The following is an 18,914-nucleotide window of genomic DNA, read 5'->3' on the forward strand; positions in this document are numbered from 1 at the left end:
GCAAACAGAATGATTTTTGTCTAGAATAAGCTGTGTTAAATTGTGTTCTAGAATATGTAGTTTTCATTTTTTTTTATTTTTCAGGACTGGTGGTAGAGCAATACTCAAAAGAGCAAGACACTTTTTCTGCATGTGTCCAACTTCTATTGGTTTCTTTATACTCCAAAAGTACCGGGGATTGTTCTGAACACAAAATTATGAATAGCTGCTAAGAACTGTCAGGTGTGACTCCAAGAGCCCCTCTTTTCTGCCTCTCCCAAAAACACCCAACAGTATCTATAGTATTTTATTATAATAGCCTGAATTTTAAAAATTAATTAAACTTTTATTATAAGAGCCAGAATGACCAAAAGAATCATCATTCTGCCACAGATATGTTCCTCTGATCATTTCTGTTTCAGAAAATGACATTACCTTTAATCTCCTTTCTCAGTTAAGCATCTAGTGATGCCATTTCACACTCAGAAACCACTCTCTCTATTTATTCTTATTTAAATTCACTTGTTTTTCTCTGTAATATCACTCTCATCCATTTCATCTCATCATCAACCTTCCTGTAGATGAAAGAACAAATTTAGTACATTGTGATTTATTTTTTTAAACAATTCAGACTCAGTAATTTTAGGGGTAGCCACACTCTATCATATTAGTCCTACAGTTAAAACCGTATGGTGGATTTCCTAATGGATCAGAAAACAAGAAATAGTGATGCTATTAAAATGGAAAAAAAAGAGAGCCAGAGAGAGAGTGTAGCAGGTAGAGTGCTGACCCTATACTCATACAATGAGCAAAGAGCCAGAAAATAAACCCTGAACAATGTCAAGTGGGCCTCCCACCCACGAAAAAAGATTAAAACATGTTATTGTATAATATTACCTTATAATATTTATATATATTTATATAATATGTTATTGTATAATATTACCTTATAATATTTATAATATTATAGTACTTAGAATATTAAATACCTTATATCAGATGCCACTAATGATTACAATTAAAACATTACTATTCCTTACTTTTATTACATTTTTCCCTTCATTTTGCTATTTATGTATTTATGTTTAAAGAAAAATGGAGGTCAAGATATTCCTTTTGCATCATACAACTAATGCAGATCTTTTTTGCAGTTTTATTTTTAATACTGAGTAGTCTCTTCTCTGTCTAATTACCCAATAAATACTTATTGAATAAATTAGGAATCATAAGATTAAGCATACATGGTCAAACAAATATGAATGTATTAAAGTGTGAATGAATGATAGTTCTGTATTGTATATCATATTTTATAATCAATATCTAAAACTTTTATATTTTGTCAAATATATAATGTCATACCTGAAAAATGTGCTCCCAAACTGAAAGTTACAGTTCTTTCACTTGCAACTTATGATTATTTTGTCCACTTATTTTTACTCTTTTTTAACTGTAAAATTACAAGAACATAGATTGTTAAAATACCAAATAAAATTATACCATAATATGTTTTTATAAATAGATATTTGGGTATTCAAAGTAATTTCTTAATATTTAGGTGTAAGCCCATCCATTGTTAAATATATTTAATAAGAAATTAAAAAAATAGGGGATGGAGAGATAGCACAGTGGTAGGGTGGTTTCCTTGCATCCCCGAACCCGGGGGTTAAATTCTTGGTATTCTATATGGTCCCCTGAGACTTCCAGGGTCAATTTCTGAATTCAGAACCAAGAGTAACTCCTTAACATCGTCGAGTATGACTGAACCCCCCCCCCAAAAAAAAGGAATTAAAAAAAATAATTAACCTATTTTGCTTCCTAATTAGTTACTATAGCTGAATTTTTTTTCTTTTAATAATATTTTATTTAAACACCTTGGTTTCAAACATGATTGTGATTGGTTTTCAGTCATTTCTTAAAGGGCTAGTTCTCTAAATTGATGTTGTACTGTGTAGTTAAAAATAAATAATTCAGAATTATGCTAAGCAATTTTTGCTGCCTAGTTTTCCTTCACATGAACTAGTTTTGACTTGGGTATATTTATAGTTTATTTTTTCATTTAAAATATATTAATTATTTTAAAGCCCGTTGAAAGAACTTTAAAGCAAATGGAGTTTTAATAAAGATGGGAGGACAACTGTGACCCATATATTTCATTTGCAATGGTGAATTGCTGAAAAATTGCAAGTTTATGAATCTTGAACTTTTATGCCAAAGCATAAATGACCAAAGTAAATATTGCAGCCTAAGATAAAAGTATATTGAACAGGAAGGAAAGTGAAAATCTAACCTCTTAGTCTGATTTGTACAGAGAGGCCTATTCAATGGGAAACAGGATCTTGACTTGAAATAAAAACCAAAGAATGTTGTATTTATAGACTAAGTAAAAGCAAAACCACAATTTGCTACATAAATGATGTGCACTTCATAAATTCGCCAACCTGGACTGAAGTTATTGCTTCTCTTAACCCTGTTTGCTGTGGTTAGGTGCATCAACTGTGGGTTATATATTTTTTGACCTTTTAAGAAAATATTCCTTCAATTTACTTATTTTTAGAATTCAGGCTTTCATTGCGGTGACTACAGAAACTATTTTTCATAAACTCCTAACCTAAACTATCATTTTTATCTGAAAATGTTTCATGAGTTTCAGTATAATATTGTAGTAGATGAGGAATGATATATCTTTTCAAAAAACTGGAAATTCTTTGTGAACAGAATCCTTTATCTCTGCTAAGTTTACAGGGAAGAATTACAATGACGAATGACTTTCAATCTTGCTACTTCTTTCTCTTTAGCATTACAAATTTTCATTTTGAATACAGCTCTCCTGTCTGACACATTGTACTTTTCAGATTGAAAAGTCCCATTATGGGAATATTTGAAACTTCCTGTTAGCAGTAAATCAGGGCAAGTTTAGTCTGTTTATAATTTCTGTCATTTCTAGATGGTACACCATATTATTGCAACTAATATTTTGTCTTCAATAATGTTTATCTCATCACTGTAGAACAATTGTCTCACATTAAATAATGACTCTTGTTACAATGATTGGAAATTACATTTTCTGAAGAGACGAGGCTCTTCACATTTGGAACTCAAATAAAAAAGCTCCAACTTCTTTAATTCACTCTGTGAGTTTAATTTAACTTTTGAATAAACTCTAGAGTTCATGATAATCCTAGACCAGTCATTTGTATTTTTCTGATCTATAGCATTTGATAAAACATGGTTTAAAAATATAATCCTCGTTTAATTTTGCAAACAATATAATAATGGGAAGAAAAGACTTCCACATTAAAATGAAACAAATAATGAAGGTATGGTTATAAAAGACAGGATGCCACTCCCCCCCAAAGAAAAACCCCACAAACTAACCAAAAACAACCCTGCTGGTACTTGAGTAAATTTGTTGAATCAGTAGAACCCTCAAAACAAAGAACTATCTATGGTGGACCGAAATAAAAATGCATATCTTGGGAAATTGTCCCAGACAGTTTCTCTTTTGGAAAATAGTTTGCATAAAACAAAGGCCACTTACATGAACCTGGCAACTTTGAAATACACTCCTGAGTTCCAGCCTGAGAAACCAGGTGAAATAGCCTATTGGAGACCAGGGGTATGGGAGAAAAAACTATTTAGGCTAGCTTATTAAAGGCCAGTAGTCATAAATTATAGCAGGCAGGCGAAGGAGAGTGAAAATTCCTACAGACTGCTAAATTTGGCACCCAGCAAAGAGCAAAAGCTGAGGCAACACTTCTCTGGGTGGAGAGAATCAATTGTCACAGGAGCAGTGACAATGTGAGGAGAGAGCCTGCTGCTGTTCTTCACAGCGCATCATCTTCCCATACTAGGCCACTTCCAGGAAGGATTTGTTTGTTTGTTTGTTTGTTTTCTGTCAATTTCTCCTATTGCTTGTCACAATCATGTGAAAAAATAAAGGGTTTGAAATATTCAGGATAAATGGATTGTATACGAGCATGAGCCCATAGAACTAATGAGGTGTGCAAAGCAAAGCCAGGAAATTAGGAATTAAAATCATTGAGACTGAGCTTCCCTGATAGTAAGCTACAATGATAAGTCAGGGAGAGACTACGCATTACAAGAAATGTACATTTAGCTTTGAAGGCTAAAACTGCACCCTTCCATCTCAGATAGTGCCATAGCAAAATATAGAGCCATGCCTTACCTCTCCAATAGTGCTGTGAAACCAGTTCAGCAGTTTTATAAAAGGCAACTTGAACCCTTGTCTTTATGACATTGACAACCCCTCAGCATAGGGGAATGTTAACCTTTCTCTTCAGGTGGCAGCTGACTCTGGAATAGAGTTTATACAACCAAGAGCTAAATGTACTTTTGTGCAAACTGATTAATGTAGGTGCAACTACATCTTGCCCTAATATATCAGACCAGGTTTTCTTTGTTCTTCTAGAACTGAGAAAAGTAAATTAAAAAAAAAAAAGACTTTAATACTTTGGTAAATTGATTAATATCCTATAAAGAATAATTTATAAATAATGCAGCTTCAAAATGTAATGCAAAGACTTGCAGTGGGGATAGTGTGACAGAGGTATTTATAATCTAAGTTAATAAACAAGTAATGTCAAAACTGCAGAATAGGAATATTTATATAATGGCCTTATGTCATAAGTTTTCTTTTTGCTCTAGAGTATTTTCAGTATCACACACGTGCTATATAAATTAGGACTATAGCTCTTTTTAAATCAGACTAGATTCAAATTCTGTATTTTTTAACCCTGTGAAATTATTTTTTTGTTAATTTTGAGATTATGGGTTCATACCCAATTGTGCTCTCAGATCACTCCTGCGGTGCTTGTGGTGTCAGAGTTATGCTTAAATAAACTATGTGAAAAGTAAGTTCCATTACCTATTGTAACATGTTATCCCCCATCTATTTTCTTCAAGCTCTTTTTCTTTGAAGGGCAGACTATTTAGATTCTCATTCACTTTATTTTAAAACATAAACTTCTCAATATGTCAAGCTGTTAATAAATGTAAGGACTTTTTATAATTAATTATAGTATCCCTCATAATTTTGGTGAAAAATTTTCAATATTCACAACAAAATATTGGGTACAAAATATTGGGTACTAAAGGATACTAAATTAAGTGTATACCTATAATGCTATCTTTATTATTTAAAATATGGAACTGCACAGAAACATGACATTAACATATTGACAAATTTGCAATGATGTATAAGGGTTTAGAACAAATTAAACATATATTAGTTTTTCTGTTTCTTTGTATCTTCTAATTATGTGATTCTTTTATTATTTAAAACATTAAAATAAGGGGAACAATCACTTAGCAACCAAGTAGAGAAAAAAAATCAATAAACCAGAGATGTTTAATTTGATGGAAAATTTATAAAACATTTTAAACATTGAATAATCATGAATAGTATTTCTTTTTTGTTTTGTTTTGTTTTGGGCCACATTCAGCGGCACTCAGGGGTTACTCCTGGCTCTGCACTCAGAAATCGCTCCTGGCTCGGGGACCATATGGGATGCTGGTATCAAACACAAGTCAGTCCTGAGTCAACCGCATGAAAGGCAAATGCCCTACCACTGTGCTTCCACTCCGGCCCCAAATGAATAGTATTTATTATTGCAAGTTAATACTAAAACTAAGTTGATACTGAATACTAAACTAAGGCAAACATATGTTAGATGATTGATAGGAGTATTGATGATTGATGAGTTAGATGATTGATAGGGGTTGGAGAGATAAAAGAATGGGTAGAACACTTGATTTGCACAAAGCCACCTCAGGTTCATACTCTGACATTCAGTATGGCCCTTCAAGCACCAACAGGAGTAATTTCTGAGTGCAGACCCAAGAGTAACCCTTGGGCATTGTTGAATATGCCTCTATCCTAAGAAAAGTAAATATATTTGATGTTTCAGTAACAGATTAGGGTACAATTTGGAATAGAATAAAGAATCAAAAAGGCTAAAATGTGTTACAAAGGAACCAAAAGGTAAGATGTTTGACTTGAACACAGCTGACCATAGGTTCTATCTCTGGAACTCCATATTAGCCCCCAAATCCTGCCAAAACTGATCCCTGGACACAGAGTCAAATAAGCCTTATGAACACTGCCAGATGTGACCCCAGAGGGACAGAACAATAGCAATGGAAAAACAAACAAGAAACAAGAACCTCAGAAGCTATTTTAGAAATTTGGCTTTAATGGAAGGAGATGCATATGTATGATTAGAGTTCAAGGAAATAATAAATTTAACAGAGTATGTTATTTTGTCTAGCACATAAATCAAACTTTTAACAAAATATACTTCTTTTGTCTATAGTCATAACTTACTATGAATAGCACTCTAGTTTCAAAGAGCATAAATAAGTTTTGACAATGTTTTATTTCTTTAATGAATACAGAGCATAGACGTGCATATATGAATATCTAATTCATGATAAAGTGTTGAGGAAATATATTTGACATTTATCTGAAAGTTGTGGTGCATATATACAAAAGGACATGTTGTTCTTGGCTCCTTTGTTATGCCTTAGTCAGGGGTCTCAAACTCAATTTACTTGCGGGCCGCAGGAGGCAAAGTAGGGGTGATCCTTGAGTGCAAAGTCAGTAGTAAGCCTTGAACATTGGGGGGTGTGACCCAAACAACTAAAACAAAACAAAAAAAGATTCCTCTAGGGCAGGGCCACAAAATGTACGGAGGGCCGCAAAGGGCCCGTGGGCCACGAGTTTGAGACACCTGCCTTAGACATTCATACATATATGATTTTTTTATGGCCTCTCAATACTGTTCCAATATTCTTTACTGGTATTCCTATATAACACTGTTTATTAACATTTTGTAATGTAGTTTGAATTCAAGAAACATAATATTACCTATCTTATTAATTTTATTTTTTGGTTTTGTGGTCACACCTTGTAGCACTCAGGCATTACTCCTGGCTCAATGCTCAGAAATCGCTCCTGGCAGGCTCGGGGGACCACATGGGATGCCTGGATTTGAACCACCAACTTTCTGCATGTTAGGCAAACACCTTACCTTTATGCTATCTCTCCAGCCCCTTATTAATTTATTTTTAAATTAGTTTGGCTTTGTTGTTTCATAAAAATTTTAGAAATTTTAATCTCTATGAAGAATATCAATCAGCTCTTTATAGGGATAACATTGGATTACATTAATCTGTAAAACATATAGCATGATATATCACATTAACAAAATGAAGGATGTAAGACATATGATCATCAACCATTGACCATGGACTCCAAAACTAAAATTAACAAACTACAAGAAAATGGAGGGCTTGATGAAAAGATAGACTAGTTGTACCAGCAGACCCTTGGTAGAGAATATTGGGCACTTTAGTTGTGGTGAGGTGTACCAGAACCATAAACATGAAAAAGCTATTTAAATATGATGTTTTACTACACAATAAGTATAATAATAATAAAGTTATCTCGATAGATACATACATTTCAGCCTTCATTTCTAAAAACTATCAAATGCAATATAAAGGGAACATGAGTAGACATAATAAGCCTTTATGTGACAAACTAAGAGATAACATCACACTCCATGGGCAAACTAAGCTATTCCATTAAGATAAAAACAACAAGAAAGTCTATTATTACTATTTAACAAAATATTGGAAGACCTAATTAGGAAAGAAAACATATTCAAGTTGAGAAGGTGAAAAAAATTATTCTTATTATTACTTGTAATAATATACATAGAGGACAATAAAGATTATACCATAAGTATTCTAAATTATACATATAACAAAGCTACATGCTACAAATTATTATATACAGGTATATTCTCCCTTTGGCAATGAACACTAAATTATTAAAAAGAAAAAAACAGTAAAAAATAATTTGCAGTAGTATTAAAAACAATATAATAACCACATAGCCCACAATTTATAATGAAAAAGCAATGTTACAAACTGGAATATAACTCTTAAAGCAATCAATTTCCTAAGAGAAACCATCAGCAATAAGCTCTTTTGATTGGTTCTCAAATTAACTTTTATTTGTGGCAATAATAAGCAAAATAAAAGCAAAAATAAATGGGACTAAAAATAAATGTGCTTATTGTAAAATATTTATCATCATAGCCAAGTATAATGTAGCATTCCTGAGTAGAAGTAACTTGAAAACATGTCTATATGGCAAGAAATTAAGAGAAAATATATTAAATATAATACAAATCAACGAAGTAAAAATATCTCATCACGTTTCTAAAAAAAATGGACATAAGATCCAAATACAAATTTCTTCAAAGAAGACATACAGAGAGCAGCCAGACATATGCAAAGTTAATTTTTCTTACCAGAGAGATGGTACTGTGTTATACGTGTGTGCTGTGAATGTTCTCATTTCTAGTTTGATCTAGTTTAATCACATATGAAACCCCAAATACTGTTAAAATTGATCCCTGAATAGGGCACAACCAGAAATAAGCTCTGGGCATAGCCAGGTATGGCCAATATCCACCCCCACCCCACCCCACTCCCCAAAAGGGAAACAATAACAAAGTGTTTATTTCTCCCTTTTAGCGTATTTGATAGAGTTTGGTAAGAAAATGTTCTTGGCATTTCTGAATTCTAATTTACTCTCCAAGGATATATATCAGTACTCACATTGTAGCTGAACTGTGTCATTGGTAGGGAAATAAAAAAACATGCACTGCTTTTAATTACTCAAAACCAAATGTGATATATATTAAATAAAAAAAAACAACAACACTGAGTTTGTAAACCAGAATCCCTTCTTAATGTTTACTCTTCTGGGGACCTCTCCATAATGGACCACCTGTCTCTGCAAGCATAAAGATTCTGTGCCCACACCAAATTTTACGTGGTTCCGGTAGTCCTGGCATGGCTAAGACCTATAAGGGGCATAATGGTGATGTTAAAAGATGAGGCATTTGGTGCTAAGGATTGAATTTGAGGCCTCACACATATAGGACATGAATTTCATGCCTTTTAACCTTTTCTCTTGTCCCTATATTGACTTCAGAAAAAGCACTTAATATTCCGTGAATATTGCTTTGCATAAGTAATTTTTCAATCCCTCTATTTTTCTGACTCTTTAAAACTTCCTATGTCCCATCACTGTCACCGAATTTTCTCAGCACTTACATTTAATTTTTTTCCTATTAATATGTAATTTGCTTCTGCTAACATACTTGAACTCCATTTAAGTGGCTAGAGATTTTCTTAACATCTTTACAGTGACTTTCTATACATATTTAAGTAGTTACTAAAGCACTGGATGGACCTGGAATATTAATTCCTGTTGCATTCACTTTTGAAGATATTAAAATTATGAATCTCTTATTTTTAAATGTTTTAAACTTAAAATATTAAATATGCATCCTAAGAAATGCAATAATATTCATTTATCTTAAAATAAAATATGTTTATTGATTTTAAGAAATTATACTGTCAACAGATTATTAGGGTCATAAAGCCATAGTAATCTGTTTTTCAATCATAGTGAGATTTTTACAGCTGAATTATATTTAGAGGATTAGACTTCTTTCTTTCTATTATTTCCTTAATATGAAACTCTCCTGTTAAAATGTTCATTTTATTGAACTTGTTGATAACATATTTTTCAAAATTTTATCAACCATAATTTTATGAGAAAAGCATTCCCTTTGCATTTTTGTAATTCTTAAGCATGACATTAGCAGCATCAATTAAACAAACTAACAAATGATATTGTGTAAGTTTCTTGCTTAATAAAGAGATTTCTTTTTATAAAGACATTTTCAAAACAAGCATTTATTTATTTATTTATTTATTTATTTGTAAAGTTGTGATTGAATTCACAGCATCACACATACACACAAGGCAGGTGATGTTGTATTGTTTGCATGCCCCGGCCTACTAGCTTTACAAGAAGATCTCATCTGTCCTTTCTTTTCATCTCATGCACGCACACTGCTTATTTGTATTCACCAGCTATTAAGTGCTGGGTACTCTGCTGGCACTAGTGCCACATACAAAAAATACACAGTCTCTGCTTTTAAGCTTTAGTAGGGAAGGAAAAATTAGACTTGGACATCAGGATCCTAATGCAAAGCTCTTATCATTTCTACCCTAGAGATACAGAGAAGCCATTAGGTCATGAAAGAGCTTATAAAAAAAACTCAAAGGATAGAATGGAGTAATGCATTTCCTTTATAACCCAGTCGCATTTCAAAGTTGCATTTTACGTTTCTCTTTTCTGGGTCTTTATGAACTTTTCCATCATGCCAAAGAACTTGAAGTTTCAGAGCAATTCTTTGAATTACTTTAAAATTCCACCCATGTACTCTGCTTTTATTGCTCATGTCTGCCACTAGATGATTAATGATTGTTCATTAAGTATAGTTACTGTGGCCAGACTTTTCATGCATAAACAACAAAGGGAGACACTGGAATATTACTGTTAAGAATGTTCACTGGTTTTTTTCTTATACATTAATATATATATATATCATACAAATTGCTTAGATTATACTTCTAGATATGTTATGTTAAATACATTTTATAAATAATAATTATGTTAAGCAACTCACACAGCAAATTCTGTACCTTCTTTTATTAATTTAAACAAAAATTAGGGTTCTTCTCTGTTATATATTTATTAAAGATTCAAAATTATTTTACTCATCTTCAGACTTTTCCATTGTTCTTAAATAGTGGCCACATATACTCAGCAATGATCCCTGAACACAGAGTGAGGAGTAGCTCCCTAAACACTGATTGCTGTGAGCCAACCTTTTCCTCCCCCAAATAAAGATACTTAAAGGGGCCGGGCGGTGGCGCTAAAGGTAAGGTGCCTGCCTTACCTGCACTACCCTAGGACCCTAGGACGGACCACGGTTCAATCCCTCGGCGTCCCATATGGTCCCCCAAGCCAGGAGCGACTTCTGAGCGCATAGCCAGGAGTAACCCCTGAGCGTCACCGGGTGTGGCCCAAAAACCAAAAAAAAAAAAAAAAAAGATACTTAAAGCACTTCAAAACTTTCTAACTGCCAGTACCTAAGCTCATCCTTAATCCATACAACTGCGTGTGGTCCCAGGGACATGATAAAGCAAAATAGATTTTAATGTGGATGATTTGCTTGATGCAGCTTGTTCTTTTACCTTTGTCTGGGGGGGGGGGGTATTTGTAGTTGTGTTTAGGGTTTACTGTCACCTAGAGAGACTCAAGAGAACATATGTGGTGCCAAAGGCTAAACTGGAGTTACTTCTCTACTATCTCTCAGGCTCGATGCAGCCATTCTTATTTAAGTCTGGAGAAATCTGTGTGTGATTTAATAATAAAATATTTTATAATAATTTATAAATATGTATTAAGTATGATGCATGTCAGGCAGAATAATAACCTCAAAGATGCCCACAATGAATCCCTCTGAATATGTGAATTTGTAAGAAATTGAGTATAATGGTAGCTGTCATCAAATGACTTCCAAAGGGGAAACTAGCCTGGATTTTCTAGGAAGATTCAATAGATCATTCAGTTTACAGATGAAGGAGAGAGATAGAGAGTTAGAAGGACTCACAACAATGAAACACTACTCAAAGAGACTATTGGTTTTTGAGATGTAGGAAAGAAAGGACACTTTAAAATCTAATACAAAAACTGTAAATTTTGTAAAGGCAAGAAAACAATCTCTCTTGAAGTGCCCAGAAGGACTCTAGCCTTGTCAACACTTGATTTTATATCCATTGAGGCAGACTTGGATTTGTAAACTATAGAAAGTTATAAAACATAAGTATCACTTTAAACATTTAAAATTATGCTAATTGTTACAATAGTGATAAAATAACTCATATAAATACAAGACTTTTGAAAAAAACAAGTTAGAAAAAATGTCATGAATATTGTCCTTAAGTGCTAAACATTAAAAATGTAGTTTTGATAGTGTTCATTTTAAAATATTTGGATATTTTTTCTATACTTCTATTTCTTGTTTTTGCAACTGGGGGTGCTATCAATCTTTCATTGAAAAAGATGCACATTGAAAGATACACACTTAATTCTATTCTTCATCACTTTTCTTAAAAACCTTTCAGCCAAAACCATTGTTGTGATGTTTCTTATCATATTAAATATCATATATTGCATCTATTTAGATAAATGTGTTAATAACCTAATTGAAGTCTTTCCCTTTCTCTCACCTTTCCATCTGAATCCTGTCAGATTTTCACTATATTTAAAGTATCTGAATTGGTTTTTTTTTTTTGTTTGGTTGGTTGGTTTTATTTTATTTTATTTTATTTTAATTTATTTTATTTTATTTTGGTTTTGGGGCCACACACTGAGATGCTCAGGGGTTACTCCTGGCTATGCGTTCAAAAGTCGCTCCTGGCTTGGGGGACCATATGATATGAAACTCCGGGGGATCCAACCACAGTCCGTCCTAGGCTAGCGCTGGCAAGGCAGACACCTTACCTCTAGCGCCACCACACCGGCCTCAAGTATGTGAATTGTTAACATGTTCATTACTTTGAGAAAATTGATCATCAAACCATTGGGTAGCTAGTTCTCTGTTCAGTACAGGTTTGTGGTTACAGATCTGCTCCCTTGTCTCTTTATGAAAGTGATCTTGCTTGACTCACCTTGGCAAACACTCTGTTCCTCATGGATCTTAAAGTATGACTGATTTTAAGTCTTAAATTAAAGGAATATATTTATAATTTTATAAATGCCCGTAAGTAAACTTATGCATTGCTTTTTATGTAAAATTGTAAGTAGGAAATCTGAAACTGAAAGAGTAAATCAGGTAGGGAATTTGCCATAACTATAACAAAATATTTCTAAGTATAAAGTTCTATATTCACAAGATTTTCATCCGTAAAGTACTCAGATTTAATTTTTCATTATAAGTACATAAAGTGATAATAAAATTTATGTGGGTAAGAATATATTTAAAAAATAAAACCAATGTAGAACGCAGATAGTTTTTCTCAAACAAAATCTAAAATCTCATTGCTTAATTTTAAGTAAAATAAAAATATATAATTTTATTTCATTCATAATAATAATAAATTATATCTTTATTATGCACTAATTATATAAAATTATAAGCACAACACCTTTTTCCTGTAAAATACACATTTTTCTAAATGTATTTGATCTTTTAATTTTGATGATTAAGCAAAATATCTTTCTTCTTCTTTGAAAAATAATAAAAATAGTGATCCAGTAATTAAACAAAGATTTGACAATTAATTACAAATATATTTAAAGATCATTATTTATAAATTATTAATAATTGAGTTTTAATCATATAATTTTTTAGCACCAGTCATACCACCATTGATGACTTCCTCCCACCAAAGCTCAGAGGTTCTCTCCTGCCTCCCTGCCACAGTCACCTCTTAGGCAGGTTACAGAGTTAGGTGGCAGTAGGTTGAATCTTATGTTCTCAGTGTTTCTGAACCAGTGCTTTGGATCTATAGCTCTCCCACTCTCCCACAACACCAGTATACTTGAGGCCCCTGACCACTGATCCCATGTTACTTCCCTTTGTCATATTTTTCCTGCACTCCTTCATCTATTTCTTTCCTTCTCCATATATCTCTAGGATCAAGGGTGATGCAGGCATCATCCCCCTTCAAAAACAACATTCCTTTGTAAATTGATTCTATATGCCACAAATAAGTGAGGTAATCTTCTGTTTCAGAATTACCTTTTACAGAATTTTTAAAGCTAATGTAAAGTAGTATCTTGAACCTGTAAGGACCACTATTGGCTATTGTTTTAAAGTGCTAATAGACAAGGAAAGAGCCACCAAAGCACCAAATTACAAAAGTGGATAAATTTAAAAATTATGAAAAGGAGCATTATATTTGATGTTAAGAAAGTACCACACATTCCCTATTGTAGAGCTTTGTTCATTTCACATATTTGACTGCAAATGCTGAATACTTTTGTATAAATATAATTTTAGTTTATAGAAGGTGAAGGTTAAATAATAAACTTCATATTTCTTATTTTAGAAAACTTCATTATAAATGGAAGAACAACCAGAAATTCTCATCATATAACAATTGTCAGTCTTTTGTAATATAGTTTCTATTTCTTTAGCCTCATAAATATTCAGGAAATAGTTTATGACTTCATTTCCTGTGAAATCACATTTATGCTGATGCTTCTGATATCTGTTTTATTTTTTTAAACAATAGTGGAATATTTACTTTAAAACATAGGTTTCAAAAGTTAACACTGAATTTTTATTTGATCTAATATATTACTTTATAGCATATAACTTATATTGTTGATGACTTTGCAGAATACTGAATTAGTGAGAATCCTAAAAAAGTATTTAGATCATTTAAAAATATTTTCATTAAATTAGATTTTATATGCATGTATCAACATGTACAGTGTTCATAACACTCATAATCAATTATTTCATGATTTATAGAGGCAGATAAATCACTAAATGTGCACTTTTCAGAAAAAAAATTTTTGAAATTGACATAAAAGTACCAAATTTTAGATAAACTTTGATTAGGAAAAATAATAAAATTTAAAAGTAGTGTTAATGCTACCATATTGTATATATATACCTCTGTCTAGGAAGTAAAAAAACTTACAATTAAAATACAATTTCTATATCAGTAATTTATGAATTTATAAAAATAGACATATATACATTATATACAATGAACAATATTCTAAATAGTATGCTTTCTACTAATCATTAAAAATATATACATTTGATTATTTTCTAATGTTTTGAAGGATTTATATATTTATATATCATATATACCATTTTTAAGTAATATATCTCTTTATCGATGTGTTCATTCCTTCTTTGACAACAAAAAAACTGCTGATAATTAGTAGAGTTATTTTTAATAAATTAATTACTTAGTATAACGTAATTAAATAATTGGTAAAATATAAATAATACACTTCAGTATATTGGCAAAGCAGTTTCTTTTATTCTGAGTAGAAAGTTTTAGATTTATTTTATTAAATGTAGAAACTATGATCAATAACAAATACTGTAGCATTCCAGTAATATGTGTTTTAACAAAAGTTGGTCTGACTAAAATTTGTCATTTCTAAAGTTTTGTAAAATTCTGTGATGGGAACATTAGCATATTTATAAATTAGAAGTAATAAGATAGAAAATATTTTAAAACTTTCAAAGTAGTAATAAAGGAAGAGATAAATGTGAAAATAACATTATAATATTTAGGAGTGAACACAAAAGACACATGGAACTGCCAAAGGGACAGATAATTTTATTATCATCTTATTTCTATTATAAGACCCAGCCTTACTGATAAAGAGAAGTATCTTCAAAAAATTATTATGGTAATACTATTCAGAGAGATGAGGGCTGAGGGGACCAGCCCAAGATAGCAGGGGAATGTAGGGTCGATAAGCGACAACTATGACTAAAATAGTTGGAAATAATCACTCTGGAAAAGAAATGGGTGCTAAAAAATGATAACCCTTTAGTAGTAACAATATTGAAAGACTTAAAGGAAAAGACATGCACAAACGAAGGAGGGGAGAGAGAGAGAGAGAGAGAGAGAGAGAGAGAGAGAGAGAGAGAGAGAGAGAGAGAGAGAGAGAGAGAGGAGAGAGAGAGAGAGAGAGAGAGAGAGAGAGAGAGAGAGAGAGAGAGAGAGAGAGAGAGAGAGAGAGAGAGAGAGAGGAGAGAGAGAGAGAGAGAGAGAGAGAGAGAGAGAGAGAGAGAGAGAGAGAGAGAGAGAGAGAGAGAGAGAGAGAAGAGAAAAATGTTTGCCACAGAGATAAGCAGGGTAGAGGGCATAGGGTAGAGGGTTCTGGGTTGATGAAGGGTAAAATGAACTGATGAAGGGTGTTTACAATGGCCCAAAGTTACCCGGTCTGCAGGAATGCAGGCTGTAGATCTCTAAGGCTGCCATATCCTGATGCTACAAGGCTCGCAGTGACCCGTGGGCCCAGCTGCCTGGTTTGCCTTTTGCCCACCCAGGGACGCAAACATGTAGCAAACAAATGCCTGGGACTGAGGGAGAAAGAGAAGAGAATAAATTAAGTATACTTTTTACTCCTCCTGGTGTCTGAGGCCTGCTGCAGCTGCCCAGGTTTTTGAGAGAGAGGGTGAGAGAGTTAGATGGAAATTACTGACCAGAGGTGGCTGGAGGAGGAGGCCTGGGTTCAAAAAAGAATGAAGAGTAGGCAGCATTTCTTCTATGCTTTATCTCTGTCCCCTGTGTACCAGCAGGCCTGCTCTGGTAACTATCCTAGTCCTCCCACCATTAGTCTAAGTTTTTCTCCTTTTATACCTGGAATGACAGTGGGGCATATCCAAGGGAATGTATAGGGGGTGTGTCTAGGTTCAACAGTCTTTACAGTGGAGGTACCCAAAGTGCATGTCTTAAGTTCAACTGCCAAGTGAGTAAATCCAAGAGTATGTCTAAGTCCAATTGCCATACAGGTGTCGTGCAGTATATGTTTGAAACTTAATAGTAAATGATTCTGCAACTGTGAAAAAGTGGTGTCATGTACAAACTTGCATTCCATGGTGTTTAAATAATTTCATTTACAAAAGTACTTTCTTTTTTTTGTTGTTGTTGTTTTTGGGTTTTTTGTTTTTGTTTTTGTTTTTTGGGTTTTTCGGCCACACCCGGTGATGCTAAGGGGTTAGTCTGGATATGTGCTCAGAAATCGCTCCTGGCTTGGGGAACCATATGGGACACTGGAGGATTGAACCGTGGTCGGTCTTAGGTCGGCTGCCTGCAAAGCACACGTCCTACCACAACGCCACCATTCCTGTCCCCCAAAATACTTTCTTAGAAGCTAGAAATATTTTATCCCTGTTGGAGAAATAATTATTACTATAAATATTTTATTTCTTTACTTTTTATATCTTAGTGTTAATTGTTTTATCTTACAGATTTTGATACATAAAAAAGTATGTGCGGAAGCTGAAATTCACACCTTCAGCTAGTGATTGACATTTGAGTACCATAAAATGTGATTCTCAGTTGCCTAATAATAGAAACACTCATGAGCTTTTAAAACTTAATGAACATGGATTTTCAAAAAAATATAATATTCAAATACATTTTAAATGATTCCCAGATATTGATACTACAGTAGCTATAAAGCCTTTGCACTTTCACATTTCCAGAAGAATATGTGTTCTTTGAATAAAATGTTGTTTTGTTGTTTTTCAGTAGTTCTTCCAATGGATAGGACAATGTCTTTAATCTGGGTGTGTCCCACAGTCTTGAAAGTGTTCATTGTATCTCCCTACTCTCTTGTTTCCTTTATTGGTCATCCTAGATCCATTTTACTCCTAAATACTTTACAAAATGCATTTCTTTTATCTTTTGCACATTTCTCACCTACAAAGAAATCCTTCCTTTATGACTGACTCCATGAGTTCTCTTCCCACTGCCATTGTTCTACCTGTAATCAAACAAATATAATCTACCATATTTTTCACTCTATAAGACACACCTGACCTAAGACACACATAGTTTTTAGATGAGAAAAACAAGAAAAAAGATATTCTAAAGCAAATGGTGCAATGTGAGATGCTGTCAGGAGACAGCAAATGGAATCAACCAGCCTGTGAGGCCAAAGTATATGTACAATTCACTGGTTTACAGCTAGTTAGACACATTTACCTAACTTTCTTTAACCTCAGAAAATACAAAAACCTTTTTTAAGTACTTTTTCATTAATATAAAATAAATAAAATTTGCAACAGTAATCAAATAGTCTTAAACAAAAAACTTTGTATATGCCGGTGAAAGTGCATAACCTGATTGCTCACACTTTGTGGTATGACTGTGCAATAAAGGGGGCGTAACACTGCAGATGTCAAGTGGCCAGTACATGCTATCCTCTCCTGCACTCAGACTTTAGCTCCTGGTGGCATTCACTTCATAAGATCCACAGACATTTCCCCCATCTTTTTTGGGGGGAGAGTGTGTCTTATGGATTGGAAAATATGGTACTTTCTAGTCAACAAACTATGTATTTCTTACTTAGGAATATCTTATTAAAATTACAATTGGTTTGTATCTCAATTAAAATAAATTTAAAATATCTTTCTGTTGTAAAGCACGTTTATTCTCTCTTTAGTAAAAATAGTGATGCCTCTTTCAAATTTCAAATTTTATGTATAAAAATATTCTTAATATATAGTTATCATGGGTCATAAATTATCTCCTATTGATACTTACTTGACAGGGGCGATTCCATGATCATGAAGGTGGTTTCCCCAGGATGAGTCTCGCCCATTGCACTCCAGGCGTGCTGATCCCTATGATTTCCCCACATATGGGAAACTCGACTGCATAATTTATGTTAGTGGGGGACTGCGTGTGCGCTCTCCCCTGGTAAAAAAAAATAAAGAAAGGAAAAATATTATTTCCTATTGAATAAGAATTGATACTAAGACAATTCGTTGTTTCCAAATATATAGATGTGTTAGAAGTATATAATTAAGATGACTAGATTGCGCAATTAACATTTACCAGACTCTAATGTAACTGAAGGAATGGGCAATGGTCACCATCAGATGCCAACATTACTGAGATGTCTGCAGGCCTCAGCACTCTTCACATGATTGCCATCCCCAAAAGAGCATCATTTCCAAAAACCCTGAGTTGGATCACCAAGAATATATCCACAGGAATTCAAAACAATCTAGAGAGTAGGACAGACATATCATTCAACTTCTTCAACAATCAAAAGAAACTACAACAAAAGGGAAAAAATAAGAAGCCTAGATTTAAAAAGGTCCAGAAATAAGATTATCCAAAAGGGACCTTCCAGATATTCATGCAAACATCTTATTTAGTAAAAAGTAGTTGGCCCTAAGGGCCAGAGCGATAGCACAGTGATAGGGTGTTTTCTTTGCATGCTGCCATCTTGGACAGACCTTGGTTTGGTCCCTTAAGCCAAG

At 33.2% G+C, this 18,914-nt stretch overlaps 1 non-coding gene across 1 annotated transcript; it reads left to right on the forward strand.

The window, feature by feature from the left end:
- Positions 1 to 18,181: 18,181 nt before the first annotated feature.
- LOC126005207 (U1 spliceosomal RNA) lies at positions 18,182 to 18,345 on the forward strand. The gene has a single exon (XR_007494377.1). It is a non-coding gene; the product is annotated as a U1 spliceosomal RNA (small nuclear RNA).
- The last annotated feature ends 569 nt before the right edge of the window (positions 18,346 to 18,914 follow it).

Source organism: Suncus etruscus, chromosome 3 (assembly GCF_024139225.1).
Source record: "Suncus etruscus isolate mSunEtr1 chromosome 3, mSunEtr1.pri.cur, whole genome shotgun sequence".
Lineage (NCBI taxonomy): Eukaryota > Metazoa > Chordata > Mammalia > Eulipotyphla > Soricidae > Suncus > Suncus etruscus.